At 43.5% G+C, this 24,145-nt stretch overlaps 1 protein-coding gene across 3 annotated transcripts in view; it reads left to right on the forward strand.

The window, feature by feature from the left end:
* LOC149254893 (isoamylase 2, chloroplastic-like) overlaps positions 1–24,145 on the forward strand; it is a 542,818-nt gene that overhangs the window by 91,060 nt on the left and 427,613 nt on the right. The gene's annotated exons all lie outside the window — the stretch shown is intronic.

The raw sequence follows: 24,145 nt of genomic DNA on the forward strand, positions 1-24,145 counted from the left end.
CATTTGACTTTGAGATCTTCCATGTACCTTCATATGTATGTAATTATGAATACCTCCCTAGTTAAGAGGGAGTATTGAAGAATGTAACTGGTATCGGTCTTCATAATTGTACTTGTCAAAAGAAATTTTATTATTAAAGAAAATATCTTATTAAAGCATGGGTTTCATGCTTGGGTCGATGTTTTCTAGGTCAAAGCCTCCATTGAAGGCTTTTAGGTTTTGTATTGAGTTTAGATTCATTGTCATTTTTATTAGACCCTTCTTGGGCTTTTGTATCATGTAAAAATAATTATTTTTGAGTCAAAAATATTATTTGTCACCTCCACACCAAGTTGGCCCTATCCCATGAAGTCGGCCTACATTAAGGCAATTTGACCCAGCAGAAAGGCTATATATAGAGAGGTAGTTCGACCTATTTGGAGCACTCACTCAACAAGTTCGATCTTCAAGGAAGAGAAGCAGAAAAAAGAGAGCAAAGTAGCTAGAGAAGGACGAAAGACGTTGGGAATATCTAATTTGAATTTTTGGGCTATCTATCTCTCACTCGTGTGAAGTTTATGGGCAATTGCTGGGGCCGAAATGCTGTTGTTGGGGGCCAAAATTCTGCTGCTGGGGGGCCGAAATTTTGGACTGAAGCGACTGTTGGGGAATTGTCACTTGGAGACTTTGACAAGGATCCTGTATTGAAGGGAAGGGCTGGCTTGGTGGTTGGAGGAGCTCTTTGTCTAGGTCTAAGAGGTCTTGAAGTGTCTCAACTTGATTTGAATCTACTAGTGAAAGAGTTGGACTGTGTTTTCCCTTTGAAGGGGGTTTTCCTCGGCTGAGCGCCTACATCTTGTGTCTCTTGTTTGTAGAAATTTCTGTTTTCCAACCCCGGTTTTCAGTTTCTCCTTATTTCTCCCATATATTTAAATGCCCTTTCCCATAACCATACATTTAACAAGCTGAAAAAAATAAATTTGCTGAAAACACAAATTCTGGAAATTTTACAGAATGTTGGAAATTGCAGAAATAAAAATCAGCAGTAATAAACAGCCATTAAAACACATTTAAACACTGAGATTTTTGGTCAATGTGACCCTGGAAAAACCCCCTACAACTCTTGGGGAAAACCAGTTTGAGAGCTCTTCTTTATTTCTGAAAATTGCCTTTTACAGTGAGAAATTTTCAGCAAAAAAATCAGCAAGCAAATTTACAACTTATCTCTTTTCCCATGCTTCACAGCAAACTGGAAATTACAGCAAACAGGACAGCAATAAATGCTGTACGGTCTCCTAGATTTTCGTGCCCACTTTCAGCATTAAATGCTGCTGTATGGCCCTCGTTTTGCGTGTAGAAAAACCAGCAAACTGCTCCTCGATTTTTGTGCAAATCTCTTCTCGAAAATCGTGCCAAAATCTGCCTTTCACTGTGTGTTGAATCAGTTGTACAAATCTGCTCAACTGTTGCCTTGGAATGTGTGCCAAGTTGCTGTCTCCTTCTCCTCCCTGCTCAGAAATCTCTCTTGCTCTCTTGCTCTCCTTCTCCCAATCTGCTCATGAAAGAATTGAATCGAATGTGATCTTTTCCTCCTTTTCCTCCCTTAATATAACTCCAAGTGACTTTTGGGTGACCCAAGTGACTTTTGGGTGATCTCTAAATCCAATGGCTGAAATAGATTTAGATTAATGGTTGAGATTAAATGCTCATTTAAATCTCACTTTTTATTTTTTAATTCACCCCACTTTAATAAAGACCCACTTCGTCATTTATTTCCAAAGTCACTTTTCCTTTCTAATTTTTCATTGACTTTATAAAAGTCACTTTAAAATTAGACTTAGTAACTTTATCACTTAAAGTCACTTTTAAATTAGATTTAACTTTATAAAATTATAAAGTCACTTTAGGAGAAAAATTAAATTCTTTTGGACACTTTTCCCTAGGCCAAAGATCAAAGCCTAAGGGAACCACCTGTCCTCCGGTACCAAATTTCAATACTCCCTCTTATCGAGGAAGGTGTTCCTCACCACACCCATCTTGTCTCTGAAGTAGACATGCTTGCCCCGTGGTAAGGCTTTGGTAAGGATATCTGCAACCTGCTCATCAGTGGAAATATACTCAAGCTTCACAACTCCCTTCTGAACATAGTCTCTGATGAAATGATATCTGATCCCGATATGCTTTGACCTGTCATGAAATACTGGATTCTTCGTAAGTTTAATGCAACTCTGATTATCACAGTAAATCACTGAAGGTCTCAACGGCTGAACAAATAAGCCAAACAACATCTTGCGAAGCCAGATAGCCTCACAACTAGCTAGACTGGCTGCCATATACTCTGCTTCCGCTGAACTCAGTGCTACTGACTGCTGCTTCCGGCTGAACCATGACACTACTGCTGAACCCAACCCAAAACAGCACCCTGAAGTGCTCTTCTTATCAGAAGCACAACCTGCCTAATCAGAATCAGTGTATCCTGCCAATCTCACTCCATCTCCCTGCCTGTAGTCCAGACCATAATCCACTGTCCCCTGCAAGTACCGCAAAATGTGTTTTGCAGCCACCCAGTGAACCTTCCTAGGCTCACACATAAACTGACTCATCGTGTTGACTGCAAAACAGATATCTGGTCTAGTGTTGACCAAATACATCAAGGAACCAATCAGCTGCCTGTACAATGTGGGATCCACCAACTCGGAATCCGAAGCATGAAGCTTCTTCCAGTTGGTGATCATCGGTGTCGACATGGGTCTACAATCCTCCATGTGGAATCTGCTAAGGATGTCCACAATATACTTCCCCTGGCTCAGGAAGAAATGCCCCTCCTCCTGCCACACCTCCAAACCCAAAAAGTAATGCATCAAGTCGATGTCCTTCATCTCAAACTTCGTCGCAAGATCTCTCTTGCAGTGCTCTATGAGTCTCTCTGCACCTGTAATGATCAAGTCATCCACATACAGCACCAGAATGAGAGGCTCCTCACCAATCACAATAAAGTAAAGGTTCGGATCTGCCTCACTCTTTGTGAAACTCATCCCCTGCAAATATGTATCTATCCTGGAGTACCAAGCTCTGGGAGCTTGCTTCAGGCCATAAAGGGCCTTCTTCAGTCTGCACACATGGGACTCCTTCCCATGCACCTCAAAGCCCTGTGGCTGCTCAATGTACACCTCCTCCTGTATGAAGCCATTGAGAAATGCGGTCTTCAAATCCATCTGGTGGATCTTCCAACCCATCTCTGCTGCTATCGATATAATGGAGCGGATCGAAGTATATTGAGCCACGGGAGCGAAGGTCCCCTCATAATCAACTCCCTCTACCTGGGAGAACCCTCTAGCCACAAACCTCGCTTTGAATTTCTCAACGCTGCCATCTGCAGCATGCTTTACCTTGTAAAGCCATCTGGAAGTAACCACGGATTTGCCCTCAGGCCTCGGCACCACCTCCCAAACATCATTCTTCATGATAGAAGAATACTCCTCCTGCATGGCCTCTCTCCAGACCTGCTGGCTAGCTGCCTCCTCATAGCTAGAAGGCTCAGAGTCAAGGATGCTGGTAACCATCGCCATATAGCTACAAAACCTCTCAGGTGGTCTACTCTCTCTGATCGGCCTCTTCGGAGCAGCAACAGATGTGGCATCTCTCAAGGTGTCCTGAAGCCACTTGGGCTTTCTCTTCCCTGAGCATGCTTCTCCCATAGGAGAATGAAACTCCTCCTCCTCATCACCATCAGTAGCCTGAACTCCTGACTGTCTGTCTGCTGTCCTCCTGCCTGCACCTGAACCTGTAGAAGCTGAGGCACCGTGTGAACTGTCCATTAATGGACTCCCTAGTGAACTGCTCTGCATGCTGCCCGGAGCACCACCCCTCTGGCTCGGCGAGCCACTGCTCACTGACGGACCTGACATCCTTATAGATGTACCTCTGGATCCTCCTGATCCCTGCCCACTGGATCCCTGCGATTGACTCAACTGCCGCTCATAGTTTTAAAAATCGGCGGAAAAAACTGGTAACCGGCCTAACCGGCCGGTTGGAGGCCTGGCCGGTCCGAACCGGCCTATCTAACCCGGTTTACACCCTCATGTGCCCAAAAATCGGCCCTAACCGGTAAAAACCGGCCGGTTTAGGGCGGAACCGGCCGGTTTATAGCAAACCGGCCGGTTTATGGACAGCCCGCCGGTTAAAAGAAAAAGCGCAGCGGTTTTTGGTTTTAGGGGTGGTTTAGGGGTTTTGGGGGGCAGGGAAAGGTATTTTCCCTCCAAAAACACCCTCACACTTGCTATAAGACACCCCTCTCACTCTCATTTGTCTCACACAACTGATTTGGAGTGTTTGTGAGTGTTTGTGAGTTTGTTTGTGAGCTTGGAGAGTGTGGAGTTTTTGCTGAAGTAGCCATCTTGGAGTTGGAGTTGGAGCTATTTTGGAGATAGTGTGTAGCTGTCAGTGGAGTTGCCATCTTCAAAAGGAGGCTAAGGGAGCTAGTTTGCATTTCCAGGTAAGGATTTGCACTTGATAATTCCTCATTTGAGTCTGCTGTCCATGAATTTTTTTTTAATGTGTTATACTTATAAACTTCTCACTTCTATGATCTATCATGTATGCTATAAACTCTCTAGCTCTATGCTATCAAATTTTGTAGCTTGAGCCTTGCATGTGCATTTGTTTTCCTACATTTATCTTTGGTTTTCCATTTTGCTTAGCTGCAATTTTTTTTTAAATGGCAGATTTCTTTGCAAATTGTTATTATTTCAAGCAAACATGGCTCCAAAAGGAAAGGACAGTGCATGGGTTCATTGTGATGTAATTGAGGGAAAAATGATATGCAAATTATGCCATAAATCTATTGGAGGTGGGGGTATTCTTAGGTTGAAACAACACTTGGCTGGGGTAAGAGGCCAAGTAAAGCCATGTGATGCACCAAAAGAACTGTTAGGTCCTATTAGGGCAGAATACATTGCCAAGCTTGAAAATTTTTATGAGGATAAGGCTAGGGAGAAGGCCATCCAAGATGAAATTGCAAGGAAGAGGGAATTAATGGAAGCCATGAATCTTATGAAAGAAAGTGGGTATGATGATTATGAGATTCAAGACTCCACTTCTATCCCTTCCACCAATGACCCCTTTCACTATGTTCATCCTTCTGTTGGAGTTGGCCAACCATCAAAAGGAACAAAGAGACCAAACATCCAAAGTTATTTCTCATCTTCTGCCAACATTGCCTCTTCTAAATCTAATCCCACTTCCTCCCAGCCAAGTTCTCAACCCACTTTGGATCAACATTGGAAAAAACAATGCAAAGAAACTTCTCACCAATACATTGCTAGATGGTGGTATGATTCAGATATCCCATTTAATGCTGCTTGCTCACCTTATTACCAAGCTATGTGGGACTCTGTTATAGCTGCAGGAAAGGGCTTCAAAGGCCCTAGTATGCATGACTTGAGGGGAGCTCTTTTGCAAAAAGAGATATCTTCCATTGATGAGTATTTGGTTGAGTTTAAAGAGTCATGGCTCAAAACAGGTTGTTCCATTATGTCAGATGGATGGACCGATGGAAAGAACCGCACTATCATTAATTTCCTTGTTTCTTGCCCTCAAGGAACCATGTTTTTGAAATCAGTTGATGCATCTGATAGGGTAAAGGATGCAAGCCTTCTATTTGAGCTTTTGGATAACATTATTCAGGAAGTTGGGGAGCAGCATGTTGTGCAGGTCATCACTGATAATGCCTCAAACTATGTTCTTGCTGGAAAGATGCTTGAGGCCAAATATAAGACCATATTTTGGACTCCATGTGCTGCACATTGCATAGACCTCATGCTTGAGGATATAGGCAAAGTGGAGTGGGTAAAAAACACTGTAGAGCATCAAGTGCATTACAAAATACATTTACAACCACTCATGGGTATTGAGCCTAATGAGGAAACACACTGGAGGCAAAGAGCTTGTTAGGCCTGCAATTACGAGATTTGCAACTCACTTCCTCACGTTGCAATGTCTCAATGGTCAACATAGAAACTTGCAGAAAATGTTTTCCTCTGAAGAATGGTCTGAATCTCGGTGGGCTCGTAGACCAGATGGAAAAGACACCAAAAAGAAAGTGTTAGACACTTATTTTTGGAAAAGGTCTGTAGAGCTTGTGAAAATTACCGAGCCCCTTGTTAAGGTGCTAAGGTTGGTGGATGGGGAAAGATTGGCCATGGGCTACATTTATGAAGCTATGGATCAGACAAAGGAGCAGATACGGGCAACTTACAATGACAGGTTAGCTAAATATGGCCGTATATGGGAGATCATTGATAACAGATGGAACAATCAACTCCATCGTCCTATACATGCAGCCGGGTATTTTTTGAACCCAAGGTATCACTATAAAAATCGGCTAGGAGATCAGCATGATGGGGAGGTCAGAGCTGGATTGATTGATTGCTTGGAGCGCATGGTCCCTAACCATGTAGACCAGTTGGAAATACATAGATAGCTTACTATTTTCAATCAAGCAAGTGGTACTTTTGGCAAAAACTTGGCAAAGATGGCAAGAGATGTGGACCAACCAGGTAAGCAATTCCAATTTCCATTTTGTTTTTCATTTCAAGTTAAAATTGTTTACGTTCTTTACAATTCAAATTATAAACTAAGTTACTAATTATTGTCTTTTTCTTTGCAGCACATTGGTGGGAGTCATTTGGTGGCTAGTGTCCTCAATTGCAAAGGTTTGCAATTAGAGTCCTCAGTCAAACTTGCAGTGCCTCAGGTTGTGAGCGCAATTGGTTTGTTTTTGAGCGCATACACACGAAGAAGAGAAACCGTTTGGAACAAAAACGGTTAAATGATCTTGTTTTTGTGCAATACAACCTTCGACTGAGGAGGAACCAAATGATGAGCAAATCACCTGATCTAGATCCCATTGTGTTGGACGATATTGATCCAACATCAGAATGGGTGGAGGAGACTGAAGATCCTGTGTTTGAGGCTGATTTTGATATCGACATGGCTTTAGCGGAGGATGAGGCAGATTATGTGGCGGCATCAGAACCAGGATCAGTAGCGGCATCAAGGAAAGGCAAGGAACCAATGGAAGGCACTAGTCGTGCAGGTCGAAAAACTCGTGCTTCCATTAGGTCCACTTCTATTGTCATTGGTGGCATTGATACTGATGTTGCAGATGAGGCAGAGGCATCCTCAGACTCTGAACCAGATGATGTCTATGTAGCTCCTGATGATGATCCTGTGTCTAGTAGTGGTGATGGACTTGATGATTGATCATGTGTACACTGTAGACTTGTAGTAGGCCAATGGCCTCATAGCTTGCAGCATTGTTTTTGGACTTTATAGGCCATTTAGAGCCTCATTTCTTATGTATTTTGCTATTTTGTCGATGATATGTATTGCACTCGGTGCCATTTTGATATATTCACCTTTGCATGGTATATAAATGAGCAAACTTTGCATATTTTGTCTCTATTGGCTTGGAATCATGGTTTTACATCTTAAAAATAGTTTTGTTTCATTAAAAATTAATTATTTAATGTATTTTTTAAAAATCGGTTCGTTTAGACCAAACCAGTCCCGGTTAGACCGGTTCCGGTCGGTAAACCGGTTCATTAGGTGGACCGGTCCGGTCACCGGTTCCGGTTTTAAAAACACTGCTGCTGCTGAGGGTCTGGCTGATCCAGATACTCTAACTCCCGTGACCTCCTAAAGGCCCTGTCCTCCTCGAACTTCACATCCCGTCTGACAACAACTCTCCTCTGTGCAGGAATGTAAATCCGAAAGGCCTTTGAGGTCTCACTGTAGCCCACAAAGATACCCTTCTCTGCGGTGGGCTCTAGTTTGGTCCTCTTCTCCTTGGATATATAGGAGTATGTAATGCATCCAAACATATGAAGATGACAAATATCGGGCTTCTTCCCAGAGAAAGCCTCCTCCAGAGTCATGTGCCCCAAGGCACGATGCGGACTCCTGTTCTGCAAGTAAACAACTGTGTTGCAGGCCTCTGCCCACAAGAACAATGGCAACCCCTGATCATGTAACATGGCTTTGGCAGCCCCTATGATGGATCTGTTCTTCCTCTCTGCAACCCCGTTCTGCTGGGGGTTGTAAGGAACAGTGAACTCCCTCCTAATGCCTGCCTCCGCACAATAGTCAACAAACTCTCCAAGGGTGTACTCTCCTCAATTGTCCGACCTCAAGGACTTGATCTTTCGACCTGTCTGAGTCTCCACAAGAGCTCTGAACTCCTGAAAGCGCTTGAAGACCTCACTCTTGGTCTTCAAAAAATGAATCCAGGTCCTCCTGGAGTGATCAACAATGAATAAAACATAGTACTCATATCCACTCAAGGAAACATGAGACATTCGACTGTTCACATCGGAATGAATCAAATCAAGTATCCCCGTCGCTCTGCTGTCACTGCTGGGAAAAGGGGATTTGGCAAATTTGCCCATCGCACAACCTCTGCAAGTATCAAAGTGATCAGTACTGAAATCTGGCACACCTGTAGTGATCTCCTGCAATGTCCTCAAGGCTCCATGATACATATGTCCCATCCTGCGGTGCCAAATCTCACACAGCTCAGAATTGCTAGCTCTGCTGTCGGTACTACTGCTCAATGCCAAAAGGGGCTGGAATGCAAACTTTTACACCTTTGCATGGCGTACACCTATCACTCTAGCTGAATCAGCTGGAGTGCCCCTGGGATACATCAACACCTGTCCTCCCCTGAACAGTACCTCATATCCTCTGTCCTCCAAAGCTTAGACGGATATGAGGTTCTTCCTCATCCCTGGCACATAAAGAACCTCTGACACCTTCAAGGGAGGTTTGGACTCCCTCTGAAATGTCACTGTCCCCACCCCGACTGCTCTAACAACTCTGTCATCACCGAGTACTACCTCAATATCAGTGCCACTCTCTGAAAGCTCTGAGAAGTACTCACGGACTCCTGTCATATGACGTGAAGCCCCACTGTCCACATACCAGATACCTGAAGATGCTCCGCTAATCGAGGGAAAAGCATGCTCCCTCTGAACCTGTGTGGCAGGTGATCCTGCACTAGAGGACGCACACGTAGTGAATGCAAACTCTCGGTCAAAACGACCAGCAAAGTCCTCAATCTCTGCTGAAGCTGCCACGTCCTGGTTCTTCCCCTTCTTCTTCTTCTTCTCCGGACACACAATTGCATAGTGTCCCATCTTTTGACAATTCCAACACTTCACCTTGGAATAGTCCTTCTGTGTGTTCCCCTGTTTACCTTTACCTTTGCCTTTGCCCCCACCACTGCTTGTGGAACCCTGCTTCTTCCCTTTGCCTTTCTTGCCTCCTGCCACCAGTGCTACATCCTCATTCTGCTCAACTGGCTTGGCTGCCCCAAGCTGACCTTTCCTGATCTCTGTCTGAATGCAATCATCCCAAAACCTCTCCCATGTGGGAAGGGTTTCACGTGCACAAACCCTATCAGCAAAGTTCAACCATGAACGGGGGAGGCCATTCACTGCAATCCGCACCAACTCAGTGGGTGGAATGGCCTCTCCAATCGCTGCCAACTCATCTCTCACATTAGTAATCTTTGTGAGATATCCTGCTGCACTATCATTACCCATCTTAATGTTCTTCAGCTTCTCCTTCAGGACCATCTTCCGGTTCTCATTGGTACTCTGGTAGAGATTGGACAATGCTGTCCACATCTCATGGGCATTGCTCTTTCCTCTCACATGAGGAATGCAATGGTCTTTGATTCCGTCTAGAATCAGCCTCTTACCCTTGTGGTTCTTTTTATTATAAGCTGTCAACTGAGTAGCATCAGTAGGCACAACAACAGGGTTCTGTGTGGTATGCACCATGATATCCCAGACTTCTGCCTCCTCAAAGATACTCTGCATTCTCTCCTTCCAAACGCTGTAATTTATATGCCCATCCAGCCTATCCTCCACCCTCAATCCCAATGACATCCTGCTGTCCTAAAACTGAAAAATAGCACTGCTGTAGTAAAGATAAAACTGCTGTTTATGAAAAAATCAGCTTGTTGGAATTTTCTGAGTGAAAAATCAGCAACTGTAATTTTTCCTTTTGCTGTCCCAAACTGCCCTTCAGCACTCAAGCTCTGATACCATGTAGAAATTTCTGTTTTCCCACCCCGGTTTTCAGTTTCTCTTTATTTCTCCTATATAGTTAAATGCCCTTTCCCATAACCATACATTTAACAAGCTGAAAAAAATAAATTTGCTGAAAACACAAATTCTGGAAATTTTACAGAATGCTGGAAATTGCAGAAATAAAAATCAGCAGTAATAAACAGCCATTAAAACACATTCAAACACTGAGATTTTTGGTCAATTTGACCCTGGAAAAACCCCCTACAACTCTTGGGGAAAACCAGTTTGAGAGCTCTTCTTTATTTCTGAAAATTGCCTTTTACAATGAGAAATTTTCAGCAAAAAAATCAGCAAGCAAATTTACAACTTATCTCTTTTCCCATGCTTCACAACAAACTGGAAATTACAGCAAACAGGACAGCAATAAATGCTGTACGGTCTCCTCGATTTTCGTGCCCACTTTCAGCATTAAATGCTGCTGTATGGCCCTCGTTTTGCGTGCAGAAAAACCAGCAAACTGCTCCTCGATTTTTGTGCAAACCTCTCTTCGAAAATCGTGCCAAAATCTGCCTTTCACTGTGTGCTGAATTAGTTGTACAAATCTGCTCAACTGCTGCCTTGGAATGTGTGCCAAGCTGCTGTCTCCTTCTCCTCCCTGCTCAGAAATCTCTCTTGCTCTCTTGCTCTCCTTCTCCCAATCTGCTCATGAAAGAATTGAATCGAATGTGATCTTTTGCTCCTTTTCCTCCCTTAATATAACTCCAAATGACTTTTGGGTGACCCAAGTGACTTTTGGGTGATCTCTAAATCCAATGGCTGAAATAGATTTAGATCAATGGCTGAGATTAAATGCTCATTTGAATCTCACTTTTTATTTTTTAATTCACCCCACTTTAATAAAGACCCACTTAGTCATTTATTTCCAAAGTCACTTTTCCTTTCTAATTTTTCATTGACTTTATAAAAGTCACTTTAAAATTAGACTTAGTAACTTTATCACTTAAAGTCACTTTTAAATTAGATTTAACTTTATAAAATTATAAAGTCACTTTAGGAGAAAAATTAAATTCTTTTGGACACTTTTCCCTAGGCCAAAGATCAAAGCCTAAGGGAACCACCTGTCCTCCCGTACCAAATTTCAACATTGTTCTTGTGGTATTCATATACATATAATTTGGTAATTGTTTGATGAAAGATAATCTAATAAAGAAATAAAAGAAGGCAACATAATTCACAAGTAATTATCAAGAAATAGGAATCATACCCTAATTCCTATAAGCATTGATTTCTCAACAACACATAAAACAGGGAACTCGTGCTTTGTTCACCCTTCAAAATCGAACCCCAAAATAGTAAGGAACCTAGACTTAGGAGTAGTGTGACTCGTCCTTCCTAGGGCTCGGTGTCTGCAATCTTTAGTGGTCCTTCCCATACGAGAAAGCTTCAGATTTGTCCATGGCTATCACTTGTAAGAGAAGATTTATAGAAAACACAATTTCAGTGAATAAATCAACTGGTAAGACCTCAATACCTTAGTATTCACTGCAAATTCTTGATTCCATTGAAGCACGACGGTGAAATCTGTGTGATCTCAATCCTTGAACCAGTTAGAGTGTATAGTTTCAACACTGAAACGCGCTACGGCGGCTAGGGTTTCCAGACCCTAAACTTCTTCTCCAAACTCTTCCAATTGTGGGAGTTCTGTGGAAGTGACAACATGTTGTCCCAAGGCCTTTTTAAGGCACGAGACATGTAACTCGTCTCAAATTTTCGAATGGCCCATAGAACTTGGGCTTCAACTTTTCTACCCCTTTTGTTTTGAGTGATCTCTGTTTGTGGGGCTGAAGATGGAGGCACACCATATCTCCCACTTCAAATCTATGCTCCACTGTGTGCTTGTTTGCATATAATTTTTGTTGATTTCTAGCCATGTGTAAATTTTCCTTGAGTACCTTTAAAATATCTTGGATTTCCTGAGTCCAATCCCTGGCTAGAGGTGCTTGACTATCCCCAAATATCCTGTTCGCAAATGTTGGGGCTTCATACCCATATAACGCTTTGAAGGGAGTCATGCTGATGGACATGTTGAAAGTGGTGTTGTAGCAATACTCTCCCAAGTGCAATCACTTTATCCATACCTTTTGTTGGCCGGTTACATAATTCTGGAGATAGCCTTCCAACCATTTGTTCACTATGTCTGTCTACCCATCAGTCACCCATCAGTCTGTGGGTGGTTGCTGGTACTTTGTGTTCGCTTAGTCCCCACAAGTTAGAAAAGCTCCTGCCAAAAGCTGCCCATGAACATACTATCTCTATCACTGACAATGGTCTTTAGCAAGCCATGTAATTTGAATACCTCCTTGTAAAACAACTCGGTCACTTGTGATGCTGAATATTTTGACAATATGGTGAAGAAATGAGGAAATTTTGTGAGCCAATCTACCACCACATATATACAATCTTTGCCCTGTGCCGGAGGTAATCCAGTGATAAAGTCTATGGAAACGCTCTCACACTTCCACTTCGATATAGGGATTGGCTATAGTAAACCTATTGGATGAGTGTGTTCTGCCTTGTTCTGCTGGTAAGTGTTGCACTCCCTCACAAAACTCAACACATCAATCTTGAGGCCTTTCCAAGTGAACCTCTCCCTAATTTTCCTGTAGGTCTTTACGTACCCCAAATGCCTCGCTAAGGGTGAGTTGTGAGCTACTTGCATATTTCTCTCTATGAGCTGTGATTCTGGTACCAAATAGGTCTGGTTTTTATAGTAAATGATATCATTCACAACCCGATACCTGTCATCGTGAATCAACCCCTCCAAAATCTCACAGGCAAATTTATTCTTTGAATACTCCACAAGTAGCAGCAACTTCCAATCATCTATCATCTCTATGAGTGAGAAGGTGGGTGGCATCCTCGAAAGTGCATCAAACATTATATTTTCTTTCCTTTAACGTACACTATCTCGAAGTCGTAGGATTGCAATTTACTAATCCACTTTTGTTGCCTCTCACTCAGTTCTTTCTATTCCATGAGGAACCTCAGGCTGTTATGGTCTGTCTTCACCTTGAACCTGTTCCCCACCAAATACTGCTTGAATTTGGCCAATGCATGCATGATGGCCAACATCTCTTTGTCATATATCGCATAATGCCGCTCATAATCTTTGAGTTTGGGGCTCTCGAATGCTATGGGGTGATGATTCTACATAAGGACTACTCCTATTCCCGTCCTCAAAGCCTCGCATTCCAACAAAAATGGCTGGGTGAAATCTGGTAGTGCAAGCACAAGGCACGTACTCATTTCCTTCTTCATCCTCTCAAATCAAAATGTAAAATGGTTTTGTATTGAGTTAAATATAATTTATGTATCCTCTATATCAAGTCGACCTAGAAGAGATCAAGTTGGCCTAAGGAAATCAATTCGACCTCCCTTGAAGCTTATAAATAGAAGCAAGTCGAATTCATTTGGAGCATCTCATCTTAAGCTAGTTCGATATCTCTAAGGAAGTCGAAGAAGTGCGAAGTGGGTCTAAGGAAGCCAAAAGAAGTGTGAGTTCGGTGGAGTCTAAGGAAAAGAAGAAAAACAAAATTTTGGTGCCTCTGTCTCTATGTTTCGTGCCCTAGTTTGGGAGATCGAAGTCTTCCAAGTTTCCCTGATTCCTGAAGCTGCTACATAGTCGAAGCTGTTGGAAAGGAGGTTGAAGATTTGGGAGGCTGACTTGGTGTGGAGGGAAGGTTTGGTCTTCATCTAGGGTGAAGAGTCTTAAAGAATATCATTGAAAGGAAGAGAATTCTGATTGGGTTTTCCTCTCGAGGGGTTTTTTCCTTGGCATAGTGCCTATATTTGTTGTCCATTGTTTTATGTTCTTTCGCTTTGGTAATTGCTTGATGAACTAAAGAAAGAAGATATAAAGAAAACTTAATAAGAGGTCAAGAACATCACAAGTAATTATCAAGTATAAGAAAATCTTTCTGCCTTTCCGATTTTCTAACAAAGGCAATGTTTTCTACTCAAGAACCTCCCCTAATGGCCCAATGGGTATAGGAGGGGCGCTACTTGGGAAGCCCTAATTGAGATAGCTCCATCTATCCCGTTCCATACTTATCACTTTACATGTTATATTACAAGCTCGATATGCCACCTGCATTCTTCGGGTTCAACTAACCATTGGTTCTCTGGGATTTGGCACCCATAAATCCTCATACCTGGGTAGGGCCCAAAACTTAGCCTTGGGAGGTTGATGCAACTAAAAGAAAAGGAAAAGGCATTATTAGCCACAAGCAAAACAATGGAAGGAATATTAAAATGCAAAAGAAGGTCGGGACATACACATTAACATGAGGGAAAATGACTAGCATGAGCTCTACCTCACCCCTTATGGCCATCACTTGGTTCTTGAGCACCATATAGCTCCTATACATCATGAAAGGAACCCTTGCATGTCCTTACTCCGACGAGCAATGAACTGCCTCATCATTGAGGGGTAATATAACTGATATACATCATACGAAGCAAGCTCTAACCCTTTGAGTGACGAGCGATAATACAAAGAAAAGGTATTGAGAGCCATGGGACTCCTAGCAACAATAGAGCATCATATGCACCCTTGGGCACTTCGAACACCCATAGTGTTTTGGCACTTGGCCCTACATTTGACGACTTTTGGGATGATGGACCTAGACCCATTATGCCCCCAGTTGACCTTAGCACTTTGTGAGGGATGGTAGCTGATCCAATGCTTAGATGAGGATAGTCTCACTCCTTGAGACATGGGAGGGCTAACACTACCTTGGAAGCCCTCGATGTTGGAGTAGAGATAGGCACTATGGCCATTTGGAGACCCATGAGACCACCTTTGTTCCCCAAGATGAAATTTGGGGTCCATAGAGGGAGATTGACAGAGATTTGAGGGCCAACCCTCAAAGGAGGATTTTAGAGGGCTTCTACACCACGCTTGGCACCTTAAGCCTTCAACATGCCTTAAAGGGCCTCACACATGGATGGTGTCAACACTTATTTCCCTACTTCTCACACACATGGGAAAATTCTTGTGTTTTTGTCTAAGCTAGTAGGTTAGCTTGTGAGCTAGCTCATCATTGTTACATATTTTATTGTTTTAGGGGCCTTTAGGCTAAAAAGAACATTAGCCCTCTTATAAATAGGAGGAATCATCTGTAGCTCATTATCACACACACTTGGAATTTCAACCTCTTGTGAATTTTAACCATCTTGCTTGTGGAGAATATTGGATCTATGAATGCATTTTGACATTTGGAGCTATTGTCGTGGATCAATGGATAGATTTTCATGCCTGTTATCTTGTAAGCGAGCACTTTATTGGATAAATCTTTTCTTTATGTCTAATGTATGGAACATATTGAATCTATGGTTTCCTATTGTGCCCTAATTTGTTGAAGATCTATTGGATAGAATCTAGATATCATTGTTGCATGCATTGCTCATGAATAACATGTGAATGATAATCTTGGTGGTGAACTTTGATTAGCTCTCCCATGAAGTTTCTTGATCGATTACATAGGTAATTGCTAAAGTTTTTTGTGCTAGGGCATCATCTATCCTTCCTCTCTAACAACTTTTAGCTATCCTATCAACTCATAGATTCCATACTCCCAAGGAACAAGGCACCGACCTTTCTTGGTTGTAATCAATTCCACTTTTCATACATAAACTTTTTCCTTTTTTCTTCTTGATCTAATTCGACCCCTTCAAGGCCAAGCGTCCTAGCTAGGGCTTGATGCAAATTTCTAGGAGAGAGTAATTTTTGGTGTTGGAGAGTCAAAATGCCAAGAGGATAGTGTTTGCCACAAAATCACTTCTTTTGGTAGGCATTCACTTCAATTTCATCCATAAATTTCTTTTCCCTAGTTGTTTGTCCTAGGTAAACCCTAGTTTGGTGTTGCTTCAACTTAGGGGCTTATTTGAGGGTTTCATGTGCCTTTGTTTTGTTGAAAATCATTGTTGGAAACCCTTTCTCCTCACCTTGACCTTGGGCCATCCCAACTTTCAACCTGCTAATCAAACCCTAGGTCTTGTGTACCTCTCCCTGTTGGATCCTTATACTTAAGTTTTGTCTTCTCCTTGGAAGCCCTTAGGTCACCTCATACCTCAAACCTAGAATACCTATTAGGTGACCATACACATACTAAAACTCTTCCCATCGGTGAAAGTCTGTAAAGAGCAGGGGGTTTTCGCTGTGGTGACAGTGGGCCAATACCCCATTATTGTCTCTTGGTCTAGTAATAGTCTTGTAGGGTACCTCTGTTAAAATTGGCAACTAGGGCCAAAATCCATGTGGGCCATCTTATTTATGGCAGTTGATATTTTCCTTGGATCCCTCTCATCGAGAGGTTTAGGATTGATCTAAAGATCATCCGATTCTGATAAGTATTCATGGAGTTAGGAATTTATTTGTGTTATCAGACAATTCGTCAAGGTCGGTCAGCAACCAAATAAACCCCACATATGCTCAACGTTTTAGTATAAAAGGAGATGACTTGAGAGTCATTTCACACGCACTTCACTCTTGATTTCTCTCCACTTGTTATGGGTTTTAGTGTGAGAGAAATCTAGGAGGAAGTAGCCCTAAGATGCAGGAGGGAAGGAGGCCTACACGCTGCCCTCTACAAGCCCTAGACGTAGTCCTAGATGATCTACACAATCCTAAGGAGGATGCCCTAACGCTGTCCTAACCTAGAGGACGCAGTCATGAAGAGATGCCCTATCCTCCATTCTGTCTCAAGGGTAACCTAGCCGCAGTCAAGAAAAGGATATACGCTGCCCAAATAGATCCTAGCCACAACAAAGTCATGGGTCTTTTGGAGGACCGAGCTACTGTTAGGAGGGCCGAGGAGCTGGGCTAGAAGGCCGCAATACAAGGTCTACTTCAGCAAAGGAGAGGGGACGTTAAGGTCACCCTTGTGACTGTTTGAAGAGGCAACAAGGTCTGTGTGAAGGGATGATTAAACCGTAGGCCTGTAAGTATTGTTTTGATGGTCAAAACAACCCTATACATGGAGCCGTAGGTGTCTCCTCAAACAACGAGGTCTCTTACCTTGTAAAGAAAGGGAGGCTGCATAATTCAAGGTGAGTTATGGCATGATCGTTGGGCTGCTGTAGGTTACAGGAGGATGCCCTAACCAGTGACTAAACTCTGTCCATGAACAATAGTACAAAGGTATGTATGTTCTCCATTAATGACTTGTGTTGGGTCCATGGTTTTGGATCAGTTTGGATGGGATGTGCTTGCAGCCTGTAGTAACCAAAGTGGAGGTTCAGACTTGGTGGTTAGATGCCCTAACCAGTGGCATCATCTATAGTGATTTATTAGACACTTGGAGAATTTGTTAGCAGCCATGTGGAGGGGTTTCTTAGGTGTTGGATATTGCCACATAGGAGCAACAATGTCACTAACAATGGGACAATAGTGCTAATAGTATGATGGCATGATGCAATGAGATAATAACAAGCATGGTGCTGCAAACTCATTAGGACAGCAGCAAGGTACAACATGCCAAATAGGACAGCTAGGCAAGTGTGCTTAGTGCAACATGGTAAGTGGGACAGCTAGGCAATGGTGCTTGGTGCAGTAAGCTAATGGGACAACAAGGCTATGATGTTTGTTGGAGCATAGCAAATGGGACAACAATATGCCAAACATGGAATGGCAATGTCACTAATAGTGGGACAACAACAATGGCACATGGAACATCTGTGGTAGCATGGTGCAACAATGGCACATGGGACAGTAGTGGCAGCATAAGGTGCAACAATATGATGTGTGCAGCATGGTCATGAGGTCCAACATAGTGATGATAGGTGCAACATGGTGCAACATGGTGAGGTGCAACATGATGACGAGATGCAACACAATGATAGGTGGAGTCACCTTGGAGAATCAGTTAAAGCAACATGTCTTCAACTGAGTTCAGACATTTCATGTATCATCTTCTTAGAGATGATCTATGCTCTTATTTAGATAAGTCAAAGTGTTGACTTCTGTTGTAAATTTACTATCTCTCTCTCTCTCTATTGAACTATTGAAGAACATATAAGAAGAATTGATCAATGGTTTCCCCACATTGGGGTTTGTCCCTGGCTCGCGCCACATCTTGTGTTCTCTTGTCTTGGCTTCTCTTTTGCGATCTATGTTTATGTTCTATCTGCAGTTTACTTTAATGCTGATGTGATTGCTAATCTGGAAAAGATATTGAGATAACTGTGAAAATTGAAATAAAATTGCTCTAAGCATAGAACATACCTAAAATTAACATGGTATCATAGCCGAGGTGAAGACAAAGCCCAAACAAGAGTGAAAGAGCAATCACTGAAGACAGTTGGGAAAGGACAAAAAGAACAATGGATTTCTCATCCCTCTTCAAATTCACCGAGGGTGAAATCGAAGCAGAGAATATTATCAGAATGGCACAACAAAAGCTTCTGATGGCCTACCTAAAGATCACTTCAATGGGAAGTCTGGATCTAAGGGTGGAAGGATAGGCAGATGCCTTGGGTGTAATAAGTTCAGCTATTATGCGAAGGAATGTCTGAGGTAGGGACACATCACTTGATGATGATAACAATCATTCCAGAGACATCTTCAATGATCAAAGGAATGACAGGTAATGCAGGTCATTAAGGAAATAGCCGACTCTTCAAGAAAGCAAGGAACCCCAGGTATGAAGAATCAAATGTTGTTTCTGATAAGATAAAGAAGCGTTATCTTGTATTGGCCCTCTTCTTCAGACTCTTTGGGACTCTGGCTTATTGATTGTAGTGCTTCAAGGCACTTCATCGGATAAAAGGGTGCTCTCTCTAACTTGGTAGAGATGGAAACAATCGTGAGATTATACTTGGAGTCAATGCCACCTATCCCAGAAAGGGTGTAGGGAATGTTACCGCTCAAGTGAATGAGGGTAACTCTATTCATTTACAAAATTTCTTTTATGTACCTGATCGCAAGAAGAACCTAGTGTCCATTTCGGCAATGGAAGTCAAAGGTTTCAGGGTGGCATTCCTCAATGGAAAGGTACGTGTTCAAAAATGGAATTTTCAAAGATGCTTTTGAGTTCAGGGTTGGCAATTTGTATCAAGTTGCAGGATGGTCCATTAGGGACCATGTCAGTCGACACATCTCATCTATAGCACCGGAGGTCTACTTATTATGGGGCCCTACCTGATGTGAGTCAGATGGTGACAAGGATGCCTGAATTCAAGAAGAGCATGAAGGTACATGTCTGAGATGTACCGAAGGAAAATCTTACAAGGGGACCATTCCCCTCATGTAGCAGGTCCACAGGTTTGGAACAACCCGAGGGGTTTGAGATTCATGATCGGGAATCTCATGTATGCAAGTGGAAGAAAGCCCTCTATGGCTTGAAGCAAAACACCCCGGGTGTAGTATGACAGGATTGATAGCTGTCTGATGAAGCTGAGATTCACTAGGAGTGAAGCCGATCCAAACCATTTCTTGAAGGTTGTGGATGATAGACCTCTCATACCGACACCTTGTAAGGACGACCTCTTTTTGACAGGTGCAGACCCTCTCATTTGCAAAAGTAAGAGGGAGTTGGATTCGAGATTTGGAATAGTGAACTGCAAGCCCGTGACTACCTCGATGGAGCTTAACTTTCAGAAGTTATGTGGTAGTGATGCCAGACCAGATTTGGGAAGTGCCTCTGAGTTCCATAAATTCATTCGCATTGATGTTCTTGGTGAACTTCCGTCCGGATATATGTTTTGCAGATAGCATGATGAGCTCTTATATGGTTGAGCCTCACTGGATTGGTGCCAAGAATCTTCCTAGATATCTTCAGGGCACATTCTCTCATGGATTGATATACACCACTGGAAATGTGAAGCTGCATGACTATTCAAACGCTGACTGGGCAGACAGTGTGGAGGGTTGCAAGAGCACTTCTGGGTGCTGGTTCTCTTTGGGTTTTGCTCGATATTCTAGATGAGAAGGAGACAGAAGACGGTTGCTATAAGCACCGCTGAGACCGAATACATAGCTACGAGTATGATCTCGTGTGAAGCTGCCTGGTTGTGGAAGCTTTTCAGTAAGCTGTTTGCACACATGATGGATAACACCGTGATCTTCTGTGTCAACTAGGGGGGGATTTTATTGTTGAGGAATCTCGTATTCTATGATTGCTCCAACATATAGACATCAGATACTACCTTATCTGGGATACGGTACATCAATGAGCGAGGAGGCTCCATCACATTGAGATTGATGTACAAGTCGCAGACATTTTGTCGAAGCCCCGGGGAAATGTCAAATTTGTGACTTTCTCGAACGACTTGGAGTCGTTGAGAGACCCTCTTATGAGGGTCCTGCATGATGCATGCATTGAGCTTTGGGAGCCCCAGGGGGCTTGGGGTACTTCTTGGAGCAACAAGCGACCATAAGGCGACTCACCCTCTCCTAATGGTGTGTTGTGTACAGGTTGAATGGCTCAACCTTTCCCTGTGATACCCCGTGGCGACTTAGGGACAAGATGAGTGGTTCTCTTATCGAGTCATCCTACCCATGCAGTCTAAGACTCATGGGAAGTACCTCTCATCTGGCCAATGACTAGGGAAATGGGGTTAGGGACCATAGTAGTACTATAGATGGATGCATTGTTGTATCTATTGTACTCCCTATGCTAGGATGACCTTCATTGACCTGGGATCGATGAAACTGATCTGAGATCAGTATGAGTGGTTGGAGACACTCTCTTGTGATATTGATATGGGATCAATGAAACTGACTTCGGGTCAGTAAGAGTGATATGACTCACTCTCTTGGAACTAACCTGGGATCAGTAAGAGTGGTATGACACACTCTCTTCATATGGAACTAACTTCGGGTCAGTAGAGAATGGTATGAGACATTCTCGATCAATTCTTCTTTTTCATGGTTTAGCAGAGTAGAGCAGAGCAGGGCAGGGCACTGATGGTAGAGATAATACAGTCTGGCAGATGGATCAGCGGATGGAGTTCTCCCTAGTTGAGAGGGAGTGTTAAAATTGGCAATTAGGGCCAAACTCCATGTGGGCCATCTTATTTATGGCAACTTATATTTTTCTTGGATCCCTCTCATCGAGAGGTGTAGGATTGATCTAAAGATCATCCGATTCCGATAAGTATTCATGGAGTTATGAATTTATTTGTGTTATAAGACAATTCGTCAAGGTTGGCCAACAACCAAATAAACCCCACATGTGCTCAACGAATTATTATATAAGGAGATGACTTGAGAGTAATTTCACACACACTTCACTCTTGATTTCTCTCCACTTGTTGCGGGTTTTAGTGTGAGAGAAATCTAGGAAGAAGTAGCCCTAAGACGCAGTCCTAGATGATCTACACAGTCCTAAGGAGGATGCCCTAACATTGTCCTAACCTAGAGGACGCAGTCATGAAGAGATGCCCTATCCTCCACGCTGTCTTAAGGGTAACCTAGCCGCAGTCAAGAAAAGTGTTGATTTGGGGTAGCATCGGATGTGCTTCAGCCACGAAATTTGGTGGAGAGGTTGGGGCACATGAGATCTCCAATACCCAGAAAGGGTTTGGGAAGATTCTAAATAGATCAGGGGATATTAAAATAATTAATATTTTTAATGGAGTTCCTAAGTCTGGAAGGCGAGAATCTTATCAATGCTTGACAGGAATCGTGTCAAGAACTTTGCCTTGAAGGTAATAGTTGTCCCAGTTGACCCCAACGAAAATTTAAAGGTATGAAGAGGCGATGGCAAGGGCCAAGTGCATTATCTTGACAGGGTCAAGGATCATGTGGTACCACATATAGCCAAGAAGGAAACAACAGTTGAGATGTGGGAGGCTCTCAAGAACCTGTACCAGCATACTTCTATGCAGAGAAGAATGCTGCTCGAGAACCAGATGAGGTCGTATCAGATGAAGAAGGGTCAATCGATTGACACCTTCCTCAGAGGACTGAATGAGATCTGAGAACAGTTGACTGCTATAGGAGTGACACCGGGTTAGAAGCTTATGGTGGGGACAACCCCGAATGCTGTCTCAGAAGATTGGGAAGTGTTTGTCTAGAGTACCTTGGGCAGAGGGACTCTCCTACCTTGGGACGAGATGTGCGCAACTCTTCGCCAAGAAGAGATCAGACGACAGTCGAAGACAGGTAGCAACAGCAAAGGGATCAAGGTCAAGCAGGAGGAGGAGGATGTGGCCCTAGCATCTGAGGGAAAGCAGGAGAAGCGGAAGAAGAAAGATTTCTGCAAGATCAAGTGCTTTCACTATGGGGAGATGGGTCATTATGCAACCCAGTGCCCAAGGAAGAAGAGTAAGGGAGAGTCTTCTGAGACTAAGGCAGTGCCAGCACGGGCAGAGAAGGAAGTTTTGATAGACGATGACTGTGCCATGAGTGCACACGCACTACTTGAGCGGAAGTGGGGAGACATCGAGCTGTAACCAGGCAGACTACATGCGATGAGGGGCAGGATCCTTGAGTTACCCAGCCTCTTGGATTTGACCTTGCTACGGGAGCCCCGACGAGGAGTAGCAGGACTGGTTGAGTGGGTAGAGACAGATGCGGATGGAGCGGCAGAGAGAGCTATAATGCAGGAGTCCTGAGACAGCGCAGAACTAGCAAGCTGCAACAGTGCGAGAGCAACAGGAGTGTTGCACAAGTGCAAGAAGGCACAAAGAGGTGTGCAATGGTGTGAGATGCAGGGAGTTGTTGCAGCAGCGCAGAGGTCAGAGATAGGGAGCACTTGTCAGCAGCAGAGGGAGCTTCAGCATCAGCGGATGTCTCTAGCCCAACAGGGAGGTCAGATTGGGAGATCAGTTACTTCTCAGTAACTGAGTTGCAATGCAGCAGTGGGCAGCACGATGCAACATGATGAGAGGAGGTGCAGTGCGGATGCAGTGCTAGGAGAAAGGACCAGTAGCAGCACAGATGTAGAGGGAGCTGTCGTACAGATGCAATAGTGGCAGTGGCAGAACCATGGGCAGCAGTACAGGAGGTAGCAGTGCAGAGGATGTTGGGTAGGAAGGCCTAGCATCAGCACAGGTACCGACGCTGGATGATCAGAGTAATACTCAGTGAGGAGTATTGCTAGAGCACGGTCCTCGCTAAGAGGGAGTGTTGGTTTGGGGTAGTATCGGATGTGCCCCAGCCACGAAATTTGGTGGAGAGGTTGGGGCACATGAGATCTCCAATACTCAGAAAGGGTTTACGTAGATTCTAAACAGATCATGAGATTTTAAAATAATTAATATTTCTAATGGAGTCCCTAAGTCTAAACTTAGGGAAAATAAAATATTAATGTGTATTAATATGAATCTGTGTTAGAATGGTCCAAAAGACATGGATCAAGCCAGATCTAATCTTATTCGTTGATTAGGGACTTGATCTTGGCCATTGAGATGTCAACAGGAAAAGTATAAGAGGAGGCTTGAGGGTCACTTTGAGAATACACTAGAGTTGATCAGTCATTCTATTCTCTACAGCGGGGTTTGCTAAGAGAGGTAGAATCAGTGATCGGGAGAACAGTTGAGGGGCATTGAGTACAGAGAAACAGAGAAGACAGAGATTGTGCCGGGCGAGCAGCGCAACAACCAAGGAGAGTGACGCAGAGCTATCAAGGGCTCACACAAGGCCACATAGAGGTAGCCAAGTGCTGCGCAGAGCACCAGAGAGGCCAGCGTGTTTGACGCAGAGGTCCAGAGTTGATGCAGGGCCTCCTGGGGCTGACGCAGGCCAAGAAAGGCTGACGCAGGGCCAACGTGAGACAGAGAGGAGCTGCCGCAGTGCAGATTGGGCAGACGCTGGGGTTGCAAGAGCAGTTTTGTGCTGAAGAGCTGCCGGAAGGATTTTTCCGGGGTTTCAGCTAGGAGATTTCTCTCAAACTATGAGTTATAGCTGCTAGGGAAATTCTCTGCTGGGTAGGCCAGTTTCGACACCCAGATTGTACTCTGATATTGCTTAATAAGAAAACCCTCAGATAGCTGCACCGATTTTTCCGCATTGGGTTTTTCCGGGGACATTAGTCCAAAAACAATGATGTCATGTGGTGTGTTTGTTC

This window comes from Pinus tabuliformis, chromosome 7 (genome assembly GCF_031772625.1).
Source record: "Pinus tabuliformis cultivar Carrire ecotype Pingquan chromosome 7, CPIR1, whole genome shotgun sequence".
NCBI classification, from domain to species: Eukaryota; Viridiplantae; Streptophyta; class Pinopsida; order Pinales; family Pinaceae; genus Pinus; species Pinus tabuliformis.